This window comes from Rhinolophus sinicus, chromosome 6 (assembly GCF_057876585.1).
Source record: "Rhinolophus sinicus isolate RSI-liver-muscle chromosome 6, RSI-T2T, whole genome shotgun sequence".
In the NCBI taxonomy this organism is placed as follows: Eukaryota; Metazoa; Chordata; class Mammalia; order Chiroptera; family Rhinolophidae; genus Rhinolophus; species Rhinolophus sinicus.
Genome location: NC_142506.1, coordinates 17,466,259 through 17,492,355, shown reverse-complemented (window position 1 = coordinate 17,492,355; position 26,097 = coordinate 17,466,259). Strand labels below are relative to the sequence as shown.

The following is a 26,097-nucleotide window of genomic DNA, read 5'->3' as shown; positions in this document are numbered from 1 at the left end:
ATTAAGGCTAAAGGACGTCAAAGGGTGGGGCCTTGATCTGATAGGATTAGTGTACTTATAAGAAGAGACAGCAGAAAGATCACTCTTCCTGTTCACACAAAGATGTCATGTGAGTGCACAGAGAGATGGAGACCATCTACAGGCCAAGAGACAAGGCCTCAGAATTAAACTTACCTTATTGGCACCTTGATCTTGAACTTCCCAGCCTCCTGAACTGTGCAAAGTAAATTCCCATTGTTTAAGCCACCTAGTCTGTGGCATTTTATTATGGCAGCCCAAACAGACTACTACATCCTGTTTATGTCTTTTATCCATATTTCTATCCAATTAGTCTTTTTCTTATTGATTGGCATTGAGTTTCCCTCACCCATGTTACTTTAACTTGATTTATAAGGACAGATGTGCTGACCAAAAGACTCTGATTGAGAAATGAGGGCATATGGTATTGCAGATTCTACTCAGGTATTACCCATGATTTCTACTCAGATCTCCCAACCAGAAGTGGGCTAGATGCAGCAGAGAAGTACGGCTACGACCACTGTAGACCAAGAATGTGAATCAGGTGGTAACTGAGGTAAAATTGTGAGGCTAACCAGTCTAGATGTAAGGTGTGTGTAAATTCTGTCTTCAACAGCAGCGCAAGCGTGGCATTCCACAACCTCCTCCAACGACTAAGAACAAGCACCAGGACAACTGCTCTTGACGTCGAATGTTTTTACACATCTCTCTCTATTAAAGAAAAATGTGGAAGGTATCCGTTACTTCCTACCCTTGTTCATTTCCACATCAAAGTCTTGGTACCAAAATGCACTTTTTGAAACTTAAATGCAAAATTGTAATTTAATGCAGAGCAACTATAAGTAACAGATGCCGAAAGGTTTGCACTTTTTGCTTCCACAAGAAATACACGCATTGGATCCAAACTTTTGGATATGACGTCCAAACTAAGTTAGGCGCTGGAAATGAGAGATTGTCCAATTTAAGCCCCCTGGAAAGTATGGGGAAATTGGGAGACCAAATGCATAAAAACTGTACTATATTTGACAGACAGCCTCATTTGACTGGCACACGGGACTCTAAAGAGGCGATAAAGTATCATTAACTAGCTGTATGATCTTGACCAGGGTATTTACCCTCTAGGATTACGTTTCCCCAGCTTTAAAATAAGAATGATGCTACCCACCTTAGTGAGTTACAAAGATTCTGTAAGTTAACAACCAGAATGTGTTCAGCCTCCTGTGTGACATGTGACTAAGAGCTCTGCAAATGACTAAGCATCTCGAAGATTTTCGCTCAGTAGCTGAACCCTTTATTTCTAAGTTTTTGTGATCTGTCCAATCCGATTCCATATTCATCAATTGCCTAGTAAGTGATTATTGAATTATAAATGCCCAAGACCACCCATACAAGGAATAAAAGAATAAGACCCTCAAGAAACTTCCAGGCTCATTACAGAGGGCAAATGGGTACATGTAAAATAATTAGTGAGCAATATAAGGCAATGAAAGTCAAGCAAGTCAGACCATAAATGTCACTGGTGCTTGAGCCTGGAGATGTTCAGGTGGCATGGGAAGGAGAATGCTTTCCACTGGTCAAGGTGTAGGTCAGTCACCAGATCGGCATTGCTAAGAAGGCTGTGACTGCAGCCAGCTGCTTCATTGACTGTAATATTCCATCCTCACGGGCCACAAAGCAGTTCTCCTTCCTCACAGAGAGTGTCCCAGGCACAGGTGTGACTCAGCCCAGTTAGGCCCCCCCGAGTTTTCTTTGGCATGTTGCCTGGGTTAGGGAGGGTGGACGTTTCCGTTCCCCTGAAGTACTTCATAGATACCTTTCCTGTGGCATTGCCACGCAGTGTCATTCAGTTCTATGCACGCCTTCCCCACCAGTGGTGAGTCTCACAGGGGCAGGGAAGGTGCTTCCTGTTCTATGACACCTGCCTGGCCATAGCCAGGTGTCCTGGGCTCCCACTAACAGTCACCTCCATGACTAAACTCAGTAAGTACATGAATGAATGAGTGAATGAATGAATGAATGAATGAATGAATGAATGAATGAATGAAGCTCAGATGTTCTAACATATCTTATGTCAGAGAGTCGGACAAGTAGAAATGGACTAAAATGAGAAGTGAGGAATACAAACAAAAAACCTGCTTGTCAGAAAACACGGACACCACTTACCAGAAGCCTATTACAACGAGACTTCCATCACATCCTATAGTGTTTGTTTTCTTCATCACTTTAATTCCAACCAATCAAGTTGGAAGAAGCAAATGAGGTTTTAGTTCGAAAACACCGAGTTCTGTTTTCAGAGGAAGCGGCAGGAGGCGGAGAGGGTGTTGCGGTCATCCCTGCTGCGCAGCACGCCACCCTCAGCCACCCTCAAACCTAGAGTTTTTTAAATGACAGTATCTTCTCCCTCATACTTCTGTGGCTTGACTGGCCACTGCGGGGCAGCTCTGGCATGGGGGCTTTTGTGAGGATGAAGCCAGAGGACAGACAGCAGGGGCGGGAGTCATCTGAGGGCTCCAGGGGCCGCCTCTCCACGATGGCTCCTTCACGCATGTGCTGCACCTCACTCTCGGGCCCCTTGGCCTCGCCCCTGCCTCTCTCTCACCTGGTGTCTCATCCTCCAGGGCCTCCCAGGTGGCTTGGATATCCCACAACGTGGTGCTCACAGGGCAGTCTGTCTCACTCCATGGCAGCCAAACTCCAAGAGACTGAAAGTGGAGGCAGCTAGACCAGGTGAGACCTACAGAAGTGTCAGTGTCACTTCCACCGTATTCTGTGGTCAAGGCACTAATGGGACTCGAGGGAGTAGAGACATAGACTCCATATTCTGGTGAAGGCATGGCAGGTTCACATCTGGGAAGAGCATGCAGGATGAAGACGTGGCTGCAGCCAGCTTTGGAAAACACAGTCTGCCATCGTTTGTTGCTGTGCTGTCACCGTGAATGCTGTTACTATTGAAGAACCTCTGCTTAGTCAAATTAATGTGAGAGAATGTATAAAATAGTCCAATCCCTAAATCCCACTGCCATCAAGTCTGGTGGCTAAATGGCAGTGAGACGGAGATGTTGCTTGAGACGAAGATTCTCCCATGAGCCCCCAGCGCTCCTAACCAGGGCCCTTCACCAGCCAATGAAGCGCCTCTGTGTAAATGAGACAAAGGTGCCCTTTCTTCCAAGTAGATGCATACCTTGGAGGGCTGTGGCCACCGGTATGTGCCACAGCTTTCCACCTGGCATAAGCCTCTACACATAGTAGGCCTACAGTGAAAAGTTGGTAACTTCATGAATGAATCAGCAAGATATAGCCATGCTTTCCTTTTAACCTGGTGGTCTACAGAGTGGGTAGGGGAGAGAGACAGGGGGAACTGGATCAGAAGAGAGCAGGATCTCCACAGCCACTCAGCTCCCACAGGCAGCTGAAAGCCACACCCCACAAAGTCCCCTCGAGGTGACAGTGAGGAGGAAGGGCAGTGCATTTGCAGCTGAACGGAACTCCATTCAAATACAGCCAGGAAACCGCAGCTAGTGGCAACTAGCTAACCTAGGAAAATAAAGTAGAAAGGACTGTTATTTACAACCTAGTAAGGCGATTCAGCCAAAAAAATATTGTCTAAAGCATGACCAAAGAACATAACTTTTCAGATACATAGTTACTTTTTCAGAAACATATAATTCACCACCGTGATTTTAAAACACTGCCCTTTGCAGCTGTAAATTACCATTTGTGGGTGTTTGACTTATCTGTCGGCTTATTAAATCAGACCTCCACCCCCCCCTTCCAAGTTATAGCTATCAGTTTATGATTAAACTTTGGCAGGGTGTTAGTGCTGTCTTTGTGGTGGCTCAGAAAACTAACCAGCTGCAAGTAGAAATTTTTAGAAGTTGCATGACTTTAAAATTCCTTTTTGTATAAACAGAAAAATAAATTATATATACATATATAAATTTTCCGTCTGCTCCGGTTATCAAAAACTTGTGCAACTGTTCACTCAAAGTACCACAAGGAGCCTCTATCCAAGCTTTTCCAGAGCCAATATGGTCTCCATTCTCCCCCCCCCCCCCAACTAAGAATAATTTAGGCAGAAAAATGTGATTTCCATGAAATCCATAAAGTATTGCTTTGCATCAGGTGAAGCAAAACCATAATCCCCGAAGCCTCATGGATTTGGAAATCTACCAAATCACTTCACTTTACCCACCCAGGACTTCTAGGTATGTAAAAATGTAAATATTTTACTTTATAGTTTATATGGGGTGTTTTATACAGCAGAGAAATCGGAACACCCTTAACACGACTCCGTAAACCCACCGCGCTCTAATATCGCCCGCTGTACTCCTCTCTTAATGCCTCTTATCAGGGATGAAGGGCAGCTCCTACATGCATGAAAGCTTTCGACATTCCTCACAGAAGATCCTGGAGAGAACTAAGTCATGGGAGTGGGTGTGTGGAAGTGCAAAGCAAGTTTGAGAGCCCTCCCACTCCTGAACCTGTAAACTTCACCTTGAGAAGTTCACATCGAATTGAGTGAGGGCCCCTCACATGCTAAGAGGGCGGGGTTATTGTTAGACTAATAAGAGCACTAGTAGCTGAAATTCATCACATGCCAGGCAAGCTCTTTACATGCTTTCTATCTCATTCCTTCTCACATGACCTAGGCAGTGGGCACTAAGTGATCATGTCAACAATAATAGCAAATATTCATGCAGTGCTTGCTAAGTGCCAGGCACCGTTCTAAGTGCTTCCTGTGTACCGACTCACGTAATCCTTACAGCCACTGAAAAGGCGATAATACTAATTAGTATTACCATTTGATGAGGAAACAGAGGTGAAATAACATGCTTAAATTCACCCAGATAGTAAGTGACGGAGGCTGACTTTGACATCAGTGTTTTTAGCTATCATTCTACCCACTTCACAGATGAGGAAAGTGAGGCACAGGGAGACAATATGACCTACGTTCATAAACCTTGTGAGTGATCAAATGGGATTCCACGATAAGTATGCCTGGCTCCAGAACCCGAATCATGTGACTGACAACCTGACAGAGGCCAGATCACAGAGGATCACACTGAGGAAATTCAAGCCACCCCTGTTTACAGACTGCCAACAGCCAGACATGTCAGTGATGCTATCCGAGGTCAACTAGCAACCAGTCTCCCTGCCTGCTCCACAGATACTTGAAAGAGCCCAGCAAAGATCGTCTGCCCTTGCCCAAACCTCCCAAACCCCCACAGAACCACAAGCTAAATAAAAGGTGTGTTGTTTTAAGCCACTAAGTTTTGGCGATGGTTTGTTGCTAAGCAAAAGCGAAATGATCAGTATATGGTGGCACAATGCTAGACACTATAGGGGTGGCACACAAAACAAACACAACCCTGTTTTCACTCACTTTGGTCCATCCTATCTCGTATTTACTTACATACAGCCAAATGAGTTCTCCAGAGAAGCACCACCATCCCCTATGGGAGCATGGAGGAGAGTGAGACTGAATCTGCATGGGGGTGGGAGTGCTGGTGGAGGAGAACAGGTGATTGGGGTGTAGAGGTACCAAGTCATCAGGCAGAGGCTGAGGAAAGGGGAGCCTCTGGGGGGGGGGGGAAGACTATCTGCTTAAAACCCAGGAAATAGGAAAATAGTAAGTAATCCTGGAGGTTTGTGATTGGCTTGGGCCAACTCAGATAATCCAGGATAGTCTCCCCATCTTAACATCCTTAATCATACATACAAAGTCCCTTTTGCAATGTAATGTAACCTCTTTATACTCTTTTTAAAAAATGTTGAGGAGGGTGGCCCAATGGCTCAGTTGGTTGAGTGTGAGCTCTCAGCAACAAGGTCGCTGGTTCAATTCCCGCATGAGATGGCTGCGCCCCCTGCAACTAAGAATGAAAAATGGCAGCTGGACTTAGAGCTGAGCTGCGCCCTCCACAACTAGATTAAAGGACAACGACTTGGAGCTGATGGGCCCTGGAGAAACACACTGTTCCCCAATAAAAAAATTTTTTTTAAATGTTGAGGATTCCAAAGAGCTATTGTTTAAATGAATTATATCTATTTATTTATTACCCTGTTAGAAACTTAAACCTATTTTTAAATATTTTATTAACTGATTTTAAATTAACAATAACGAGCCCATTACATGTTAAATAAATAACATATTCTATGAAAACTGTGTCTTAAAAAAATGTGAAAAGAGTGGCATTGTTTTACATATTTATAAATCTCTTAAATGTCTGGCTACATAGCAGACAGCTAGATTCTCATATCTGCTTCTGTATTTAATCTGTTACAATATCACACTTCATATAGCACTTGGAAAACTCCACTGTAAATGCATGAGATAGTTAGACATCACGAATGCCTTGAAAAGCTCTGAGAGAGCCCCAGTGGTCCCAGGACCGCACTTTGAGAAATGCTTTTCTTGCAACACAAATGGCTTGTAATTTACTGCTCTCGCCTTCCCAACCCTATCCTTAACTAGTGAACTTCTGCTTTTCTTTTAAGACTCAGATATCGCAAGTCTCTCCTGAGCCCTGCAGGCTGAGTTAGATGCTTTTCCTCTGCCTTCTGGGAGCACATCTTGTCTCACTGGATCTTGCTGTCACTCCACTCACGTTGTCCTGTCACCCTGGATTTAATTCCCTGTGTAGGAGTCCATCCACCCACCACACTGCAAGCTACCTGAGGATGGAAGCCATGTTCTTTTCATCTCAGTGGCCCCACAGAAGCGGTGTGCTATAAATGTTTATTGAATGTAAAGTAAATGAGTCCCGCCTTCTGGCAATATGAGCAACCAGCATGAGGGAACACAACACAGGGAGTTAGGTAGGCAGCGCCTGCTGTTACAGACTTTGTTTCTTTCCATCTGGCCCAGTCCCAATCAAAGACCCTTACCACGTCGTGGGGCACACGTGCTCAACCTACAGGATTTCTGGCTCTGAGAATGCTGAGTCGTCACTAAGCAGAGAAATGCTGGCAGCCCCCTAAGAAGCTTGAATCTCCGAGTCTTGTCAGGTACTCTGTGGATCACATGTGAGGGTCAGAGTCCACGGCACAAAACACATGTTTACATCCCCCATCTGCCCTGCAGCCCTGACTTAAAGGAGCAAGCAGAGAAACATATGGAAAGCCAATGATTAGGAATTAGCCACATGCCTGTAGTTGGAATTTGCCTAAGGTCTCACTTAATATAATTTTCTAGAAAACGTCAGTGAGCTTAACCAGCAATCCTGTTGACTTGTCCCCCAAACAAATGTGGAAAAGACCTGAAATGTGATTGCTTCGATTCCATGGTTTACATTGAGGGCCATGTCTAGCAAGTTCAATGGCTGGGCCTGTCTCCATCAAAGGGCACATCGATTGCTTCAATTGCCATGTCAGTCTCCACAGAAAGAATGTGCCTGTCTGCCTACTTATCTCTACACTGAAATGGGTGCAAACAGTATACATTACATTACAGGTATAAAAGGGTGGGCAGAGGCTCACCACCAGGTATGGCAGCCATGAGAATGCACCTTGTAGACCTCTAGCTGCAGGGAGCATAATTGACCAAGGGACTGGCTGTAAAAGCAATGGCTGCACTGTGCTAAGGCCACACTTCCCCTGCTGCTCCTGTGTCAGGGCAACCTACTTCTGTGATGACCAACTGTGGTTCAAAGACTTACCAATAGCATTGCCAGGCCTTCTTTAGGCTGCACAGCACCCCTATGTTTCGACCCAACCTTCCCTCCCTTGCTCCTTCACTTGGTGTCAGAGTTGCACCATGGTCTGCCAACTCTCCCACGCTTTTCTGGCTCCCTCCCCCATTTTCTCTAATACAGGCACGTCTCCTAAGAAAATTCTTGCACATTTCATCCTGTCTTGGCATCTGCTTCTTGGAGAATCTGGACCAACACTCCAGGCAACACCAGGTGCCTTGTTCAAGAAAGAACACCAGACTACAAAGCAGGAAAATTAGACCATTGTCTCAGCTCTGTCCCTTTCCAGTTGTATCAACCTACTTCTAAAAACCTCATTTCCTCATCTGCCAAATGAATTAGCTGGATTGCATATATCTAAGTTCTCTTCTGACTTCAGCACTTTGGAATCCATAGCTCCCATCCTGCCATTTATGACCACAGGGTTCCTGGAATAGTAGGAGACAGAGTCCCCTAGCATGGTGATATCTCAGCTGAGGAGTTGCATTGCCATATGCTGCTCTTGGCCAAGAGAAAGATAAGAGGTGGCCAAGCCCTCAATGGTTAGTATAAGGGTGTCCTTGGGCTAGACCCTTCTAGAGAACTAAATAAGTGGAACATATATGGGGGTGCCAAAAAAATGTCTACAAGTGGACACGTTGGTCAACGCTGCTCAAGCAGTAGTTCGCCATAATCAGAAGTGTCTGGACACTGATGGAAACCACTTTGATCACCTCTTGTAATTGCAGAAGTCAAACATGATTTGTATTCATCGGTTGTTATTGGTATATATTGAGTATTATAATTTTAATAGAGTTTTCCTTTCTTAAAATGTGTCTACATTTTTTTGGCAGCCCCTCTATTTTGCAGTCCAAGTTGCTGTGTAACTAGGAGTTCCCCTTGACGCCAGAGCATGGGTATGCTACCCAGCTTAAAGAGATTCTACCCCCCTCAGGAAGAAATGAGATGTGCCTGCATCTGAACCTCTAGAACCCTGTGTCTGTCTTATCTCCAGACACTTAGTACACGTACCTCACAAAGACCTTAGGGTCTGACAGCTATAAGTTAGAATCATCGGTGAGCCAGTGAGAGTTTACATCAGTTAGGGCTAAGTATGGCCACCTGGGTGAGAAAACCCACATTAACAGCAGCTTAAACACCCTAGTCTTGTTCTCTCAAAAAAACAAAACCAAAAAAACAGTCCAGCAGTAGACAGTCCAGGGCTAATAAAGTGATTCCACAAAGTCATCAAGGACTTACATTTCATTCACCTTTCTACTTCACTATATTTTGATCCAACTTGGCTGCAAGAGCTCCAGCCATCACATCTGAGTTTCAGACTAAAGGATGGAAAACAGAAGAAGAGACCACTTTCTCACTTTAAGCACATTTCCTAGAATTTTCACCAACATTTCCAATTGCATCTCTATTACTGGCCAAAACACAGTCACATAGCTTTACCTAGCTATAAGGAAGACTCAAGAATGTATAGTCTTTTAGCTGGTGACAATGCATTCAGCTGAAAATCGGGGTTTTTATTACCAAGGGTAAAGAGGGACTGGATATCAGGAGGTAACTAGCAATTTTTACCACAAAGACTGATGGGAAAAACATGCCTGGAGGAGTAGGAAAAAAGAGGGCTTACAGAGAAGGGGAATGAGTCTGGCATGGAAAAGCCATCACTCACCATCTGTGGAGGTCATAATTTGTGTTTGTCTCAAATTTTTCTCATAACCAATAATAATAAAAAAAAAAAACTTGGCAATCTTAGCCCTAAGAAAAAATACGGACATGACTTATATTCTACAATAGATGTAGCTAATTCACATCTCATTTTAGTTATACAATATGATTTACAAAATATTACTTATTTAGAAAATATTATTTTTATATTATTTATGTTATGATTCAGACACATTTTTAAAATACTTTCTCCGGGAGTCAAGATGTAAAGTTGCAACACAGTGGGGGCTGATTTGTGATGTTAGAAGTAGGCATGTGCTTCTCAGCACACCCTGTACCACCTATACCACCAGTGAGTGAGATGTTTGAGTTCCTTAGGTGCCCTCATTCTCCACCTGCTAAATGGAGATAGCAACACCTGTCAGTATGGAGTGTTATGAGGGTTTCAAATAATGTTCTCAAAGCAGCCACTGCAGGTCTGGCTCATAGTAAGTGCTCAATAAAAGCTATTATTATTTCTGGTCTCCATTGCTAGGTGGAGGTTCCCAGAGAGGAAGAATTTGTCTTCTTCTCTGTGCCGCCTCCCTTTTTGTTTGTTTCTTGAATGATAACATTTCAAAAAATGATTTTTTTCCATTAAAAAACCTAGCTGGGTCCCACTGAACATTTTTAACGCTGCAAGCAGAAAGAAACTATTCTTAAGATACAAATGGATTGGAAAAGGAACTCTCTTCAAATAGTTGTTTGTTTCTTTTATCCAACATTTATTTTTGCAGACACGAAAATGAAAATGACACAGCTCTGTATTCAAGATTAATCAAAGAGCAGACACAGACAGCACAAATCATGACACGCAACAATAGCTACACAATAGCAATGTAAACAATGCTATGGGAGCACAGATGAGGGGCCAATGAGAGCCAGGAGAGTCAGAGCTTTACAAAGGTTTCATTTCAGGTTCTTCTGTTGCTGCTGCCCAGCTTTTTCATGGGACACTGGGTTTTCCCACAGCCACAATGGCAGAGGTCCCAGTGTCCGATCACTGACGCCATGGAAGTAACAGACAGAGTATGGGGAGGGGGTTCCATGTTTTGTTGGTGTGAATCTGGAAGCCGTGACCTACTTCTGGAGGCAATGCTGGTCACAGCCATCCATCCCTGGATTATAACCGGGAGGGTGTGTACCTAGACCCATCAATTGCTATGTCAGCTTCCTGGTTCCCCAACTGCTAAGATGGCAGCTCCCCAAATAGGCTGCTTCTGTTGTTCTGGAAGTCACGCTGAGAGTTCAGCCCACTCTTCCAGCCATCTAAGGATTTTATGAGCACCTTATTCCCTTTTTGATTAAAAATAGCTAGACTGGTTTATGTTAGCTGCAAGTCAATCCTGTCTGATAATGGAAAACATTCAGAGGCATTAAATGATTCACCCAAAGTCTGATCTCCAGGCTAGGACTGGAACCCAGCTCTCTCAACGCTAAGTCCTTTGTGCTGTTCATTCTCCACTCAACTGTATCTTACGCAGGAATGGAAAGAGAGGATGATGCTAAGCCTAAGGAAAGGGCTTGGCTTTGGGGTGCAGTTTGGGGTGCAAATCTTCCTCCCAAGTTCCTCCTCTCCTCCAGAGTTCTTGGCTAAGGAAGCATTCACACAGGGAACAAATATCAAATAAAAACAAAATACTATTCTTTTAAAAGCAAAACAAACCCTGACACTCCCATAAAGTGAGATTCCAAGGTACGTTGGGGAGAATCATGAAGTGTAGGCTTCTCCCCATTCCAACAGACATGGTGAGATCCCCCAAGCTTCTGGCTTGAGCAGTCAAATGGACGAGCCTGGCCAACCTATAGCAGGGACCCTTGGGTGTCATTACCACATGGAAGCAGGACCCACTGGCGAACTTTTGTAACGACATGAGAATCAGGCAGAGAGAAATAGAGAAGGATTTCCATCAAGGTCTTGGGCTCCAACCACCCAGATTGGTAGTTCTCGCTCTTAAATGGGGGTGAGGAAAAGAAGCTAGAAAATGGGTGGAAAGAACAATGGAAGGACAGGCAGAATTCTTCACCCCCTTTGGACAGCAGTGAGACTCTGGGGAGAAGATCCTGAGCATTCTCCAGACCCTATGGAAAGTAGGACTGATGGGAAACACCAGGTCCTAGAGTCTAGGGTATCTGGACAACCCGGGGAACCAGGAGGGCACCAGGTCCTGGAAAGACTGGTGAAAGATTTGAAGAGAGAAAAGTTGACAGAAAGATGCAGGGCATTGCAAAGATTCCCTGTCCCCCTTCCCTATCTTGTCCAAGAATCTTTTAGAATTCAGAGCTTTTACGTCAACACATAAATGCCTAGATGAGCATCTCTACCAGATTGATGTGGAGAGATGCAAAACTCTTATGCCTCACGCTGGGCCTGCTTGGCTCCATTCCCTTCTAAGTGATGCTTGTTAATAAGTTGGCATTCATCTTACTCTGGTGAGTTTGTTTTATCACGGACTCACTGAGAGAAAAAAAAAAAAAACATTGCAACTTACCACAATAAAGTAAATATCACAAGATAAATGACAATGTTGGAATGGAAACCACTTAGGGACTGAGAACGGTCAGAAGCAAACAGTTTCTAGACTATTAGCTGTTAAAGGTCATGCCTTATGTCACCCAAAAGGGGTTTCTCCTAGATTTATAGCATGCTCTCGAGGAAGATTTATTGCCATGTTAATTTTTTTCCCCCATTTTCACTTTATGAACTATCAGCCTGGAATTCTCCCTAAGTTATTTAGGACTGAGGAGTTGCTGGTTTATAAGAAATGCTTGTGGTACATTTTCTACAACGTTAATATCCATATTATGAATCAGATTATAATGCCCTTGAGAAGGAACCAAATCATCATCTTCCATTTGCCTCTTCAGATACACTCTCTAATGTTTTCCACCCGGCTCTCTGTCCCAGAAAACTGACCTGTAAAGATATAGAATAAGACTCTTGCCTTTGGCTTCCAGTTGGGGGACAGGCACAAGGAGAACTGGCCGGTATTGGAGGGAGGAAGGACTTAGGCTTGGGGCATTTAATCCTGCAGAGCCCTCTTCTGTGCTCCGTGGTGGGCTCCACCCTTGATGCAAAGCCGTAGCTCCTGTCAGGCAGCCCACTCCTCACAGTTCTCTCTGTCTCTAGTCTCCAGTTACCCCTCCCTCCCTGTCATAGATTGTATCATTTGTTTACAGATGTTCGTTTCCTCTCTCACGGCAGAGCTTGACCCCACCCCATGGATTTTGGACTCGGCCATCTGACTTGCCTTGGTCCATGGAACATAAAAGCAGGGTATGCCATTCAACGCATCAGAGCAGAAGCAGTATGTGTATTCTTTCATGGTCTGGCTCTGCCCTCCATCATCAGACAGCATGTCCCAATCCACAACTACTGTCAGCCTGGATTCTCACATGTGAAAACACGTGCAGCTCAGTCAAGCCAGCCAAGTGGAGCTAAGGCCACTGAGTCCCACTGAACCCAGCTGAGCCCAGCAGAGTCAAGCAGAACCACAGCCAGTCGCCAGCCCTTGGGTAACATGCACAAGAAATGAAGATTTGTATCATAAGCCAGAGATCATTGAGGTTGTCTGTTATCACAGCAGAAGTCAACCGACACATTTTCATTGCCCCCATCAGACCTGTTTTTGAAGAGCACCTACTTTTCTTGGATTCAGTGATTTTTTATACCCCATGGGGTTTCCCCCACACTCTCCCCAAGCCTTTATAATAGTTCCTTTATTAAAGACTCCTCAATTTACCTAAAGTGATTATGGCATCTGTTTCTTGCTGAGACCCTGACAGATACAGGTCATATTTAGAGCTGAGAATATTAAAAGAAGCCACAGAAAGGCTTGATATAGAGTAATGCTTCCAAACTCGAACAGTTAATACAAGGAAACGGAGGATGGGAGGGAGGAAGAAGAAAAGGAGGAGGAATGAGAGGGAGGAGGAAGAGAAGACATACGGAGAAGAGAGGGGAGAGATGCAGAGGAAGGAAGAGGGAGGGAAGAGGGAGAAGAAAGCAGTTATTGAGGATTTACTATGTGCCAGACACTGCGCTGAGAAGTCAAAGGTTATCTAGTTTCATCCTTATAACAACCCTAGGTACTATTAATTATGCTCATTTTGTAAACAAAAAGAACAGAGTAAGCAGCTCTAACAAGGTCACCCACAGAAAAGTCCAGATAAATCGCTCCACAGCCTCAAGATGGAACACATCTATTATAGTAATGCTGGTGGAAGGCTTCCTGGTGACAGCATCTGAGAGGGCCTTGAAGCATGGTGGAGTGATGCTAGTTATTCAAAACTCTTGGGCAATGGATGCCAGGTCTTGCTGGGCAGGGGAACTACAAAAACAACTACAATTTGCAAAATGTCAACAGAGAAGCAAGTCAAGTTCATGCCTTTGATAAAATGTGAGTCTCTGGGTAGCTCCAGAGCTCATTTGGGTTCTGTGGATTTCATGAAAGAAGCTCCATTAAAAGCCTAATACGTGCATAGAACAAGCAGCACACAAATAAGTGAACCATGGGGCTCTCCTCTGAGGGAGAGATGAACATACAAGTTCCCATTGTCTCTTGGGCTTTCTTTCTGCTTCAAGATTGTCCTCACACAAGTGACAGTTTAAAAGAGGCCTCTGCCTTGCACTGATCTTCCAATCACACGCTGTCCATTCACCAGTATTGCATGGAAGTCTGTCTCTAGAAATGCAGGCAGATGTGCCATTATTTAATTGCAATGAGCCTTTTGGAAGAAGCCTCACACAACCAGCTCTGCAGCATCGCCAATTACCATTTACAAATGATCAACACATTATTGATAAGGCTGCTGATTCCACTGCTGGGTAACTCAAATCCTAATCCTTTCTGTTTTTTTTGGGGGGGCGGGTTGAGGGGTTGGGTACAGCGAACTTTATTGATAGTGAGTGACAATGTAAATTTCCCTAAGCCACTCCCCTTCTTCAGGGGGTCTGGGATGGAAACTGCGGCATCAGGAGATTCTCAGTGTGTTGTGGGATCAATTTGGGGCAAAGATTCCCCAGTAGCTGAGGGCCTCTCTTCCTCTCATTGGGGCTGGTGGTCCGGGGGCTCGTACTCCTTGGGGGCCATCTGGACTATGAGGTCCACCACCCTGTCGCTGTAGCCAAATTCACTGTCATACCAGGAAATGAGTTTGACAAAGTGGTCGTTGAGGGCAACGCCAGTCCCAGCATAGAAGGTGGAAGAGTGGGTGTCACTGTTAAAGTCACAGGAAGCAGCCTGGTTCTCAGTATAACCCAGGATGCCCTTGGGGCCCCTCCAAATCCTGCTTCACCACTTTCTTCACGTCATCGTATTTGGCAGCTTTCTCCAGGTGGCAGGTCAGAGCCACAACTGACACATTGGGGGCAGGGACACAGAAGGCCATGCCAGTGAGCTTCCCAGTCAGCTCAGGGATGCCCTCGCCCACAGCCGTGGCAGTACGGGTCCAAGCAGGAATGATGTTTTGGGCAGCCCCTCGGCCATCACGCCACAGCTTCCCCTAGGGGCCATCCACAGTCTTCTGGGTGGCAACGATGGCATGGACTATGGTCGTGAGTCCCCCCACGATGCCGAAATTGTCATGGATGACCTTGGCCAGGGAGGCCAAGCAGTTGGTGGTACAGGAGGCATTGCTGACAATCTCGAGAGACTTGTCATACGTCCCACGGTTCACACCCATCACAGACGTGGGGCATCCGCAGAAGGGGCAGAGATGATGACCCTCTTGGCTCCACCCTTCAAGTGAGCCCCAGCCTCCTCCAAGGTAGGGAAGACACCAGTGGGCTCCACCACATACTCAGCACCAGTGTCACCCTGTTTGATGTTGGTGGGATCTCGCTCCTGGAAGATGGGAATGGCCTTTCCATTAATGACAAGATTCCCATTCTCAGCCTTGGTGGTGCCTTTGAACTTGTCATGGCTGGAATCATACTGGAATATGTAGACCACGTAGTTGAGATCAGTGAGGGGGGGGTCCTTGATGGCCACAACATCTACTTTGCCAGAGTTGAAAGCAGCCCTGGTGACCAAGCACCCCACACGACCAAATCCGTTCAGGCCGACCTTCACCATCGTGTCTCAGGGCCACAGCTGGCACTGTGCTGGGAGACGCAGCTGATAGTCACAGGAGCAGAAGTCTTCATACTTTCTGATTTCATCTCCTTTCCTGGAAAGGTTCTCAGTCACCAGTGTATCTGCCGAACTCCTTCCCCTTCCAAGTGGAACTCCAACGTCCCTTGTGAAGTCCTCCGATAAGTGGCTGGTTGAGCGCAAACACTCGGCTGCTCAAGCTCCCGCCTCAAACCCCAGCTCCAACCCAGCTGTGTGACCATAGGCAAGTTACTAAATGTCTCTTTGCCTCAGTTTCCTCAGCTATCTGATTCCTCCTTTTAGATATTGGTGAGTCAGGCAAAGAGCATAAAAGCCCTCTGGACCCAGTAAGATAAGAGTGCCTACCCATGAGGCTGTTGTAAGAAATGAATGTTACCTTCTGTAGAGAGTGCAGAATGGTGCCTGGCACACAGTGAGTGGCATTGAAATGTGTGTTATTATTTCTGCATACCTTCGCTCCTTACAAACTGTACTAATTAGCTCTGTCTTTCCGGCTAGACTTAATTCCTTGAGGGAAGTGTTCTGTGCGTCTTATTCACCTTTATGGCCGCAACTCTCAGCCTGGTATATAGTAGGTTTTCCGGAAATATTTCCTATTTGCTGGTTATTTTGAGCCCAACTAAGCTTTTCTCCCTCCCCCACACTCGGGCTGGTTCCACCAGCCTTCTGGGGAAACATGGAAACATGTCAAGTGACCCCTTTGAGGGAGGACAGGGCTTGTTGATCTGAAGACAGCTAATCACCCAAGTATAATTTTCCCTTTTTGAGACAAATCATCACCCTGTTACTGTAGCTGCTCCTGGATGGACCATGTTCACTATTTCTCCAATTCCAAGGCAAGCACAGGCCAAGAAGGAAACAGGGCAGAGAAGCAGGACAGATGGGGACCAAGGCAAACAGGCAAGTGTGTGCCCTGAATGGACAAGGCAGCTCCTAACTCATCACTGCCATAAAAGTTGCCTGGTCTGACGTTGCCAGAGCTCTTGATGGTTCAAGAGAAAGTAAAGGTTCGTGGGCCACCTCCTGATTTTTAAACATTTGTGACAAGCTCAAAAAGATTAAACGTATTTTGCAAATCAAATCACACACATCTGGCGGGGAGGTGAGGTGATGGATATCTTAATTAAGCAGACAGAGGGAATCCTTTCACAAAGTATATGTATCACGATGTATACTTTTAATATATTACAATTTTGATGGCCAATTATACCTCAATGAAACTGAAATATAGCACATATCACTAGTTAGCACTAGTTGGCAACTTGTGATTTAGTGGCAAGAGCTACCAACCAGCCCCCAGGCACAGTCTGAGTACATAATTTCCAATAGACAACCCAACGTTAGGTCCAATGGTAATAGATGGATAAACTAGTTTTGGAAATAGCGTGGTTCTGTACTTTAGGTGCTCATTCTGTCCTTTGTCCCCTCTCAGACAGTAATTCCCACTCATTTTCTTCATGCTGTTCACAGCCCCATTTTTCTCTGTACTAGTTTGACAAGTATTTATTGAGCAACAACTACGTGCACCGTTTAGAAACTAAGACACAGCAGTGCACATGACAGAGATAATCTCTGGTCTTAAAAGAGTCATTCAGGCTTTCTCATTAGACCACGTACCCGCCATGCACCTGCTATGCCTCAGGCCAGAATTGCCTCATGGGAATGGGAAAGCCCCATGGAGACCTGCTGGTTGCCTGTGGTCGGCCATATTGATATTTAAAAGCATCGAATGCCCTTCCTGGGGGAAGATTTACTTCCCTACCCCACTGGCAGCAGACTTAGCTGTAATACTTGATTTTGCCAGAGAAACATGAGCAGAAGAGATATGTGATATTTCCAAGTAGAGACTTTAAAACCCAGCTTAGCAGTTGCCATATTCTGGTTTCCTTTCACTACAAATAACACAGCTTTCAAGGTAAAGGCTGTTCCATCAGCCTGAGTCATGGAATAAAGCCACCGTCAATGAACATGAGGCATGAGTACAGGATAAACCAATGGCTCAGAAATCACAGAGGTGGGGTCATTTTTCACTGCAGCATGACCTAGCCGATTCAGGGCTCTGAAAGGCCAACAGGTCTACAGTCAGGTTGAGTGGGGCTTGAATCCTGACCTTGCCATTTACAACCTTACCATGTTTGCATGTGCCGTCTAGGCAAGTTGTGTAACCTTTCTGAGCCTTAATTCCTTATCTATAAAAACGAGGATAATAATGCCTACCACATATACATTTGAGGTGAAGTCTAAATGCGATAACAAACATGGAGACCTTCGCTGTGTTTCTGGCACTCCACACACATCCCTCCTCAACCTTTCCCCATCTGTAAGTGCAACCCTAACAAGCAAAAATGTGTGTACACATGTGTCTCCCCATTTCCCGGGAGCCTTTTCTTCGCTGTCCTGTCCTAATGACCAGCGTTCAGACCATCCCCTGTCCTGCTCTACACTTCCATACTTGATCTCCTGGGGTCCCCTCTGACCAGCACCCTGTTGTCTCCTGCACACACACCCGGACATTCATCTTCCTTCTGACGCCTGCCCTTCCTCCCGTTCCCAGCAACAACTGTCTTACTCGAGAGCCTCAACCTCCTCGCCTGCATCTGCAATCACCAGTGAAATGCTGAGCACAGCTGGGTTTTCACAGCCAATGGCTAATTGCAGGGAGCTGAGGGTGACCCAATGGCAATTTCAAGTATTTGGAGTGTGAAATAAAGAAGCTGCTGGTGAGCAGACAGCCTGAAAATCAGCATACAGCCCCCTGGACTGCTTCCAAGGGTTCTGAGGAAAGCGCCTCTCCCCATCTGGGGAGGCCTGTGCTCGAGATGGGAAGCAGACAAGAACCAGAGACCACCCCAGGGAGATGCGTGGCAGGAAGAGTGCATCCTCAGGCCTGTGGAAGAATTGTGATACCTTCCCAGTTAGCATGGCAGCTAGGCTCAGAAAGGATTGCACAGGAAGTAAGCAGCAAAATCTTTAATGAGGTGGTGACCTTGAAGTCCTAGGCCTCCCCTCGCAGCCCCAGGGGTCCCTGATCCCCACCACCATTAATGGAAACCTCCACTAACACACCCACCAAAGAACAGGCCCTACTGCCCCATGGATGTAAAAGGAACCTGATCAAATATGTGAGACCCTCAGCTCAGTGCTCTGAAAGCCAGGAGGTCAGTCCGTGCCCCACATTTTATCTTTCTTTGCCCAATCCACAATCCAGACAGTAGTGAGTAGATAAATAGGAGACTACTTTAGAGGCCTCATGTGGTGTCATGGGTGTATCTGTACAGAGGAAAGTTTCCTAAAACGTCTTCAACTTCTGAAAGCAGCATTTTTTTTTCCTAAATGCTTATGCTGTGCCAACACTGGGGACAAAGCAATAGAAAAATCTAGGCCCCTGCTTTCAAGGAGTTTATAGTCAAAGGGGAAGAAATATAAACAAAGAAATCATTTGAACAGTGAGGCAAGCCCAAGGTGCGGGGTGTGGGGAGAGGTTAAAAAGTGTTTACTATATGATAAGTGCTCCATAAAATAGTTAATGTAAATGAATTTGTTAATTGTGGAAATAATCAATAAACGGAATCCCCATACCGGGTACCTTCTTCTCATAAGACATTTGTACACACTCTTCCTCTGTCTGGAACACTCTTCCCCCAGTTACCTGTGTAGGAGTTTCCTGTTGCTGCTGTAACAAAGTACTATAGATTTAGAAGCTTAAATCGTTCATCTGTTCTCTTACCGCTTTGGAGGTCAGAAATCTAGAATCAAGGATTTGGCAGGGCTGCGTTCCTTTTGGAGGCTTCAGAGGAGAGTCGGCCTCCTTACCTTCCCCAGCTCCTAGAGGCCACCTGCGTCCCTTGACTACTGGCCCTTCCTCACATCACTCCAACTTCTTACTTTGGTCCTCCTTCCTCTTCCTACTGACTCTCACCTTTTTGCCTTCCTCTTTTAAAGATTCTTCTGATGACATTGGGTCCCCCAAGAAAATCCAAGATAATGTCTCCATCTCAAATCTTTAATCACATTTCCTTTACCTTGTAAGGAAATAGTCACAGGTTCTGGGGATTAGGACATACCTGGGGAGAGGGGGGGGGGGTCATGATTCGGCCTATCAGAGCCCTTATTCCTGTCTTTAAATTTTCTGTTGAGGTACTACAGTTGATCCTGGAAAAACAGAGGTTTGAACTGCATAGGTCCACAGACAAAGATTTTTTTCAATAAATAATGTAAATGTAATTTCTCTTCCTTGTGATTTCCTTAATAACATTTTCTTTTCTCCTGTATACTTCACTGTAATAATACAGTACATAATACATATAACATACAAAACAGTTGTTAGTCGACTGTGTATGTCATTGGTAAGGCTTCTGGTCAACAGTAGGCTATTTATTAGTATTTAAGTTTTGAGAGAGTCAAATGTTACATGCAGATTTTCAACTATGTGGGGTACCGACACCCCTAACCCCCTCATTGTTCAGTGGTCAACTGGACTTATCTCGGAGGCTTTTTTGGCCAGTCTAGCATAAAATAGACACACTGCCTGTACCTCTCTCATTTTCATCTTCCTTACCGTGATTATTCCCCACTTTCTGTATCACCATGTGAAATACTTTTTTTTTTTTTGCTCATTTATTTATTTATCCTCCCTCATCCAAGCCCCCAGTAGAATGTAAGCTCCAGGAAGGCAGGTACTTGGTTGGTTCGTATGTCACCAGAGCCTAGAACAGGGACTGGCGCTTAAAATGGAAGAATCTCACCTATACATGAGATGGCACGGATGATGGGAACTCAGCCAGGGGAAGGCGTAGTGAAGAGCAAAAGGGGGTCGGGTGGGCTCCAGACAAAAAGAAAACATGAACAAGGCAAGAGACTTGGTTAGTTCCAGAAGCAGAAAGAGATTCCGTATCACTCTGAGGTGCACATTTTTGGTTGCCCAACGAGCATCCATTTCCCCATACATCTCCTAACAGAATTTCAATTTTGAGCATATACTCAGAATTCACGTACACACACACTCAGCAGACGCTGACCCCCATGCTTTCTTCTTTGTCACACAGGCCCTGACTTCTGCAAGCTGCATTTCCCAGGTTCCCATGTCAGCCATTGGCTTGACCAGTGGGTGGCCCTGGTAAGAGATAGAGGTGTTATTGACTGACATATGTTCCCTCAAAATTCACATATTGAAGTCCTAACCCCCAGTATGACTGTATTTGGAAATGGGGCCTTGAAGGGGGTAATTAAGGTTAAATGAGATCAAAAGGATAGGATCCTACTCTGATAGGACTGGTGTCCTCATAAGAAAAGGAAGAGACACCAGAGTTCTCCCTCCCTCTCCACACACAGAGGAAAGGCTATGTGAAGAAGACATGGCAAGAAGGCGGCCATCTGAAAGCCAGGAAGAGAGATCTTACCAGGAGCCAACGCTGACTGTACCTTGAGCTTGGACTTCCAGCCTCCAGACCTGTGAGGAAAGAAGTGTCTGTTTAAGCCACACGGTCTGTGGCATTCTATGACAACCTGGGCTAACTAAGACAGTTAGGAAGGAGAAAGAAACAGCCAGAATATTTTTCTCCCTCCTCCCCTGACTCAAACAATTCTAGCTCATCGATGGCATATGCTGGACAGGCCCATGTGGTCCCTGCTTCTGCCAGGTAACAGAGGCTCCACCTGTGGCCTTTGTCCCGACACCTATGCATCTCTTCTTGTGAATCTCTGGGCTACCAGATCCTCCTCCGTTGGCTTCTCAGCTCTCTTTCACCTGTCTCCCCAAGTCCCTGCATTTCATCCCCTCTGTTTTAAGAACTCACAAAGCGTCTTCTTTCCCTGGTTGGCTCCTCCTTGACACCTCACATGGCACATAAGGTTATTAAAAGGTGTTGTAGGGGCCAGTTCACCAAATTCCTTGCCCATCAAATTACCGGGGGCAAGGGGGAGCCAACACAGAAGTATTTTCAGCAGGGGCAGAGGGAGTATGTTTGAAAGATGGAAGTCCCAAAAGGAATGTATCTCCAGCACGTGGACAGGTATTCTGCGGTGCTTACATTTTCCACATGGTTTCTCTAATGCCGTGTAGACCCTGCCAAAGACTTCTCTTCCCAAAAGGAACGACAGTGGGAAGGAGAGGAGAGACACAAAAGTGAATCAAAAGTAAGAGCTAGCCCTCCCATCTTGTCTGGATCGAGGCATTCTGGCTCTTAAATTGTGTCTAAACCATAACTTACCTGGTGGGGCACGGTATAGAAACTATGGTGTCCCCACATCCACCTTCCCTCCCTTTGTGACCCCCTGGATTCTCATGCTCAAAAGCCAAGGACAGTAGCGGCTGAGAAAACGCAAGCCAGAAACACTCCAGTCAGCACTTAGAATACAGGATTTATCAGTTCCAAAGAAGGGTGTTGTGTGGGTGATGCAGCGAATGGCAGCTGGTACCGGTAGCTGGAACTCAAAGGGCCAGCATAACGCAAAACTTCTTTCTCTCTCTCTCTTTTACAGTTGGTTTGTTTTTGTTTGTTCTCTCTCTCTTTCCTCTTTTCTTTCTTTTTCTTTCTTTCTTGCTTTTTTTTTTTATTTTCCTTTTTTTTTTTTTTTTTAAATAATCTTGGAAACACTCTTCTGCCAATCACTGTCAGCAGCTACTCAGACCCGGGGAGAGCAACAGCAGATGTACAGTGAGATGCACAGACTTGGAAATGAGCTACGGAGGGTGTGTGTGGGAGGGAGTCCTATCTCCAGAAAGAGCAGATAAAACACGCAATGCTAATACAGCTGAAGACAAATTCTAATGTAATAAGAATCGTTCCTCAGGTACACAGACAGGCAGAAAACAGAATTGAACGCTTCATCACACAGGACTGAGTTAAGTATTAGGTTGGTGCAAAAGTAATTGCGGTTTTTGCAATTATTTTTAACCTCGGAAACCACAATCCCTTTTTCACCAACCTAATACTATTAGAATTGCTATTCTCCTCCAAGAGACGGCCGCTGAGATGTACACATATTGCTCATATATTGAAGGCAGAAGAAGAAATGGCAACAGTGTCCAAAAGGGGTATGGGAACTAAATGGAAGCAGACAATGTCAGGGCTCAAGGAGGGGCCTCCTGTCCTGAGAGGCCAGGAATCATTTGAGATGCTCGTAAGACAGGTGCCCTTGCTTATCCAGGTCAGAAGGGCTGGCTGGAGTGGTTTGGTGAAAGGGAACAGGCTTTAAGGACACTAGAAGTCAGCTAAGGTTCCTAGTGTTTGAGAAAAGCCAAGGACTTCAGGAAAGGGCTCACAGGAATTTCAGAAGATCTGTATCTGTCCTGGGCCCTTGTACTCTACACTGACCTGCACAAAGCCATGCTCTGCCGTCGCCACGGTGACCTGCACAGACCCACCCCCACACTGAGGACTCCGGGCCTGAGGCTGGGAGGCTAGTGGGGCAGGTGGAGGGGATGCGGTCGGCCTCATGGTTAGATTCTTACTGTCAGTCTTCACATATTAAAGTGACATACTGTGTCCCTGAGATACACTCCCAGGACTAATTTTATAACCTGTTTCGGCATTTCATCATTTTTTTAATACAGTGTTGATGATTGGGACCGTTCCTCAACACTGAGAAGCCCTTGGTGTCAGTGACTGATAACGTCTTCATCAATAAGGTCGGAATGTCCCAATGTCCCTCGGGAGCAGATAGATTCACTTCTTTTATATTTTATGTACAGGGGCTAAACTGGGTCTCCTTAGAGTGTACACTTGAAGAGGAGGTTCTTTTTCATAGCAAAAAACAAACAAAAAAAGCAACTGTGGAATCCCAAAATAAAGAACATTAGAAAAGAACAGAAATGACCCCTTTTAAGCCCCCAGAATTCCTATGACAATTTATGAAACATCAAAACTCTCTCTCTCTCTCGCTCTCTCTCTCTCTCTCTCTCTCTCTCCCCCTCTCGTTTCCTCCCTCCCTCCCTCCCTCCCTTCCTTCCCTTCCTTCTCTCTCTAGCTCCAGCCTCTCACTCTCCCTGGAATATTCTTCCCAGCCAACTCCTGTGTGTCTTTCCAGCCTCAGCCCCAGGAAACCCCTTCCTCCAGAAAGGCTTCCCAACCTTTCTTAATAGCAGGTTCTCTGTGCTGCCGTCTAGTGGCCCCTGTGCGTCTTACCCATGGCTCTAGTCACAATTCCAAAGCATCGATCGCTTACGTGATGATTTGTTTAATGCCTGTCTCCCCCTCCGGACTGTAAACTCCATGAAGGCAGAGAGGCAGCCCTAAAACTGCACCACTCAGGTCTCCTGTTCTAGGGAGGGTAAGTGACCAGTGGCCCCAGCTGCTGGGCTGTGCGTCCCCCATTGAGTCCCAGCCACTGACTGTGGCAGCACTGAATGTACGTCCCATTCCTGCCAGACGTGCGACTCCTCTGACAAGCTACTCCACATCAAGGGCTCCCTGTTCACCAGGTCAACACTTCCTCAGGACTTAATGTTTATTTAAAAAAAAAAAAAAAAAAACTGAAAAAAAAATGTTGCTCCCCAAAGCTCCTTCCTGCCTCTTCACAGGACCATCTGAAGGCTCTCCTTACACAGCCAGCTCCCTTCCCTTTTTCCCTCGAAATGCATCTGCTTCCCTAAGGACCTGGAGGACTGGCACTGATGCAGGCAGGAGTCCTGCTTATTCCCCGCTGTTTTCCCCAGGGCCTGGCTCGTGAACTGAACTGATGTATCATCGGTGCTTGGTAAACACGTGTAAAATAAATGAACGCTTGCAGACACGGTGAGAGACTGGTTGAGAGAGGTGGGTGAATCAGAGCAAATCGCGCTCATCCACTGGGACCAACTCCAAAGACACGCCCCACAGAATCCAGACCAATGAACTGTGACCATCCCGATGGCCGAAGATAAAAGCTGTTCGCAACAAGGCAGCATTAGCATCAATGCAGCTACCTTTTATTGAGCCCCTGGTGTCAGGCATGGACAACACGATTTATAAACACCAATTTATGGAATTGTCACAATAGCAGTACGAGGTTACTCTTACTCCCATTTTACAGATGAGAAACTTGAGGCTAAGTCGCTCAGAATAGTTTTAAGTTTTGCTATAGTGACAAAAACCCTCACATCGTGATGACTCAAAACTAGTGTATGTCAATAAGAGTCCTATTTTTGACACGCTGCTGCACCTCCTTCTCACCTTTCAGAGAAGAAGCTAACAAACCTTTGAACAGCTCCAGGGTCTAGGTGTGGCCTCCACATCCTGAGTCTGAGGTCCTGCTTAGTTTGGACCTCCTGTCACTCAGGGACATCTATGCATTGCTTGATGAGGTCATAGCAGTAGATTGGCTCTTGAACTGACACCCCCGACTCTCACCATCCCTGGCAAACCCAAATCAGTGGGCTTTCCAGCCACAGCCTGAAGCGCATGTGCCCTGATAAAAACTGGCATTCAGCCCTTTCAAAGACGGGGCACTTTATTATTTTCAGTCCTCACATTATCACTGTGTCCAGAATCCCCTGGTGTGGGCGAGTTTCAGCCAGGCAAACAGAAAAGAGTCTATTTTTATTTCAGTCTCTCTCTCTTTTTTTTAAATACACATTAAAATCTTCTTTTAATAAACATTAAAATCTCCCAGTCTCTCAACAATTTTTAGAATGACTGCTTCTCCCAAATGGCCAAGAGAATTTGATTGAGCTTTTCCTCTTGGTAGTTCACTTTTGGCAGATAACAAGATGGGCCAATTACAAAGCCAAGAGGTTTTCTTTTTTAAATTCCAAAATACAAACTAAAACCATAATATGAAATACGCTGATTCAAACTAAACCTAACGCTCCCACTCCCCAAAAACCAATGGAGCCACTTTGGGAGGTTCTGCTCAGCCCTCCCAGTTGGTGACCCCTGCCACAGACTGGGTTGAAGGGGTAAGATATTTTGCCCCATTTCTGACCATGTTCAATGAAACTGAAAGTGAGAAATGATACCACAATCCTCTATCATAGACAGGCATCCATTTTGGTTCCAGGGTATTTCTCTACTGAGAGACAACCTTAATACGGGCCACTCCAGGGACAGAAGACACCAGCTCAGGGAAAGAAGAAAAGTGACCCTGTTTCCACACTGTCCTGCTTGTCTCTGAGACACTGCAGCCTTCAGACCAAGCTCATGCTGCCAAAGTTCTTTGGCCCTGAAGCAGCGTCTGGTTTCCTGACTCAAGCCTCTCGTTTGTCAAAACGGGTTCTCTCCCAGCAGGATCTTGAGTCCCTCTAATACTTCTTAAGCCTAATTGGAGTCAGGGGTCTGAGACGGCTCAGCCGCTCGTGAGAGTCAGGCAGTCCCAGAGAGGGAGACCTTCCGTCCCACTCCTAGGACCTGCCACTTGTGCTGGCCCGAGTCCTACGTCTAGTGAGTTGTGATCTGAGCCAATCCCATAACCAGTTTCAGTACCTCAGTTTCCCCACACATAAAACTTACCTCTGGGACTTGGGAGTCTTAATGAGCATTGGCCTTTCCTAGACAAATTAACCAGGTGCCGGAAACATCTGTGGCTGGAAGCAGAGCCTGCTGTATAAACAGAATATAGTATTCTTATACACAAGACTGTAGCAAAGCTCAAATACC

The 26,097-nt window shown here is 45.6% G+C and overlaps 1 long non-coding RNA gene and 1 pseudogene across 1 annotated transcript; both read right to left on the bottom strand.

The window, feature by feature from the left end:
* Window positions 1-1,089: 1,089 nt before the first annotated feature.
* LOC141567798 (uncharacterized) lies at window positions 1,090-26,041 on the bottom strand. Its single transcript, XR_012490640.2, has 3 exons — window positions 25,951-26,041; window positions 20,269-20,972; window positions 1,090-3,552 (listed from the first exon to the last, which is right to left on the bottom strand). It is a non-coding gene; the product is annotated as an uncharacterized LOC141567798 (long non-coding RNA).
* LOC109455668 (glyceraldehyde-3-phosphate dehydrogenase pseudogene) lies at window positions 14,345-15,531 on the bottom strand (annotated as a pseudogene).
* Window positions 26,042-26,097: the final 56 nt, after the last annotated feature.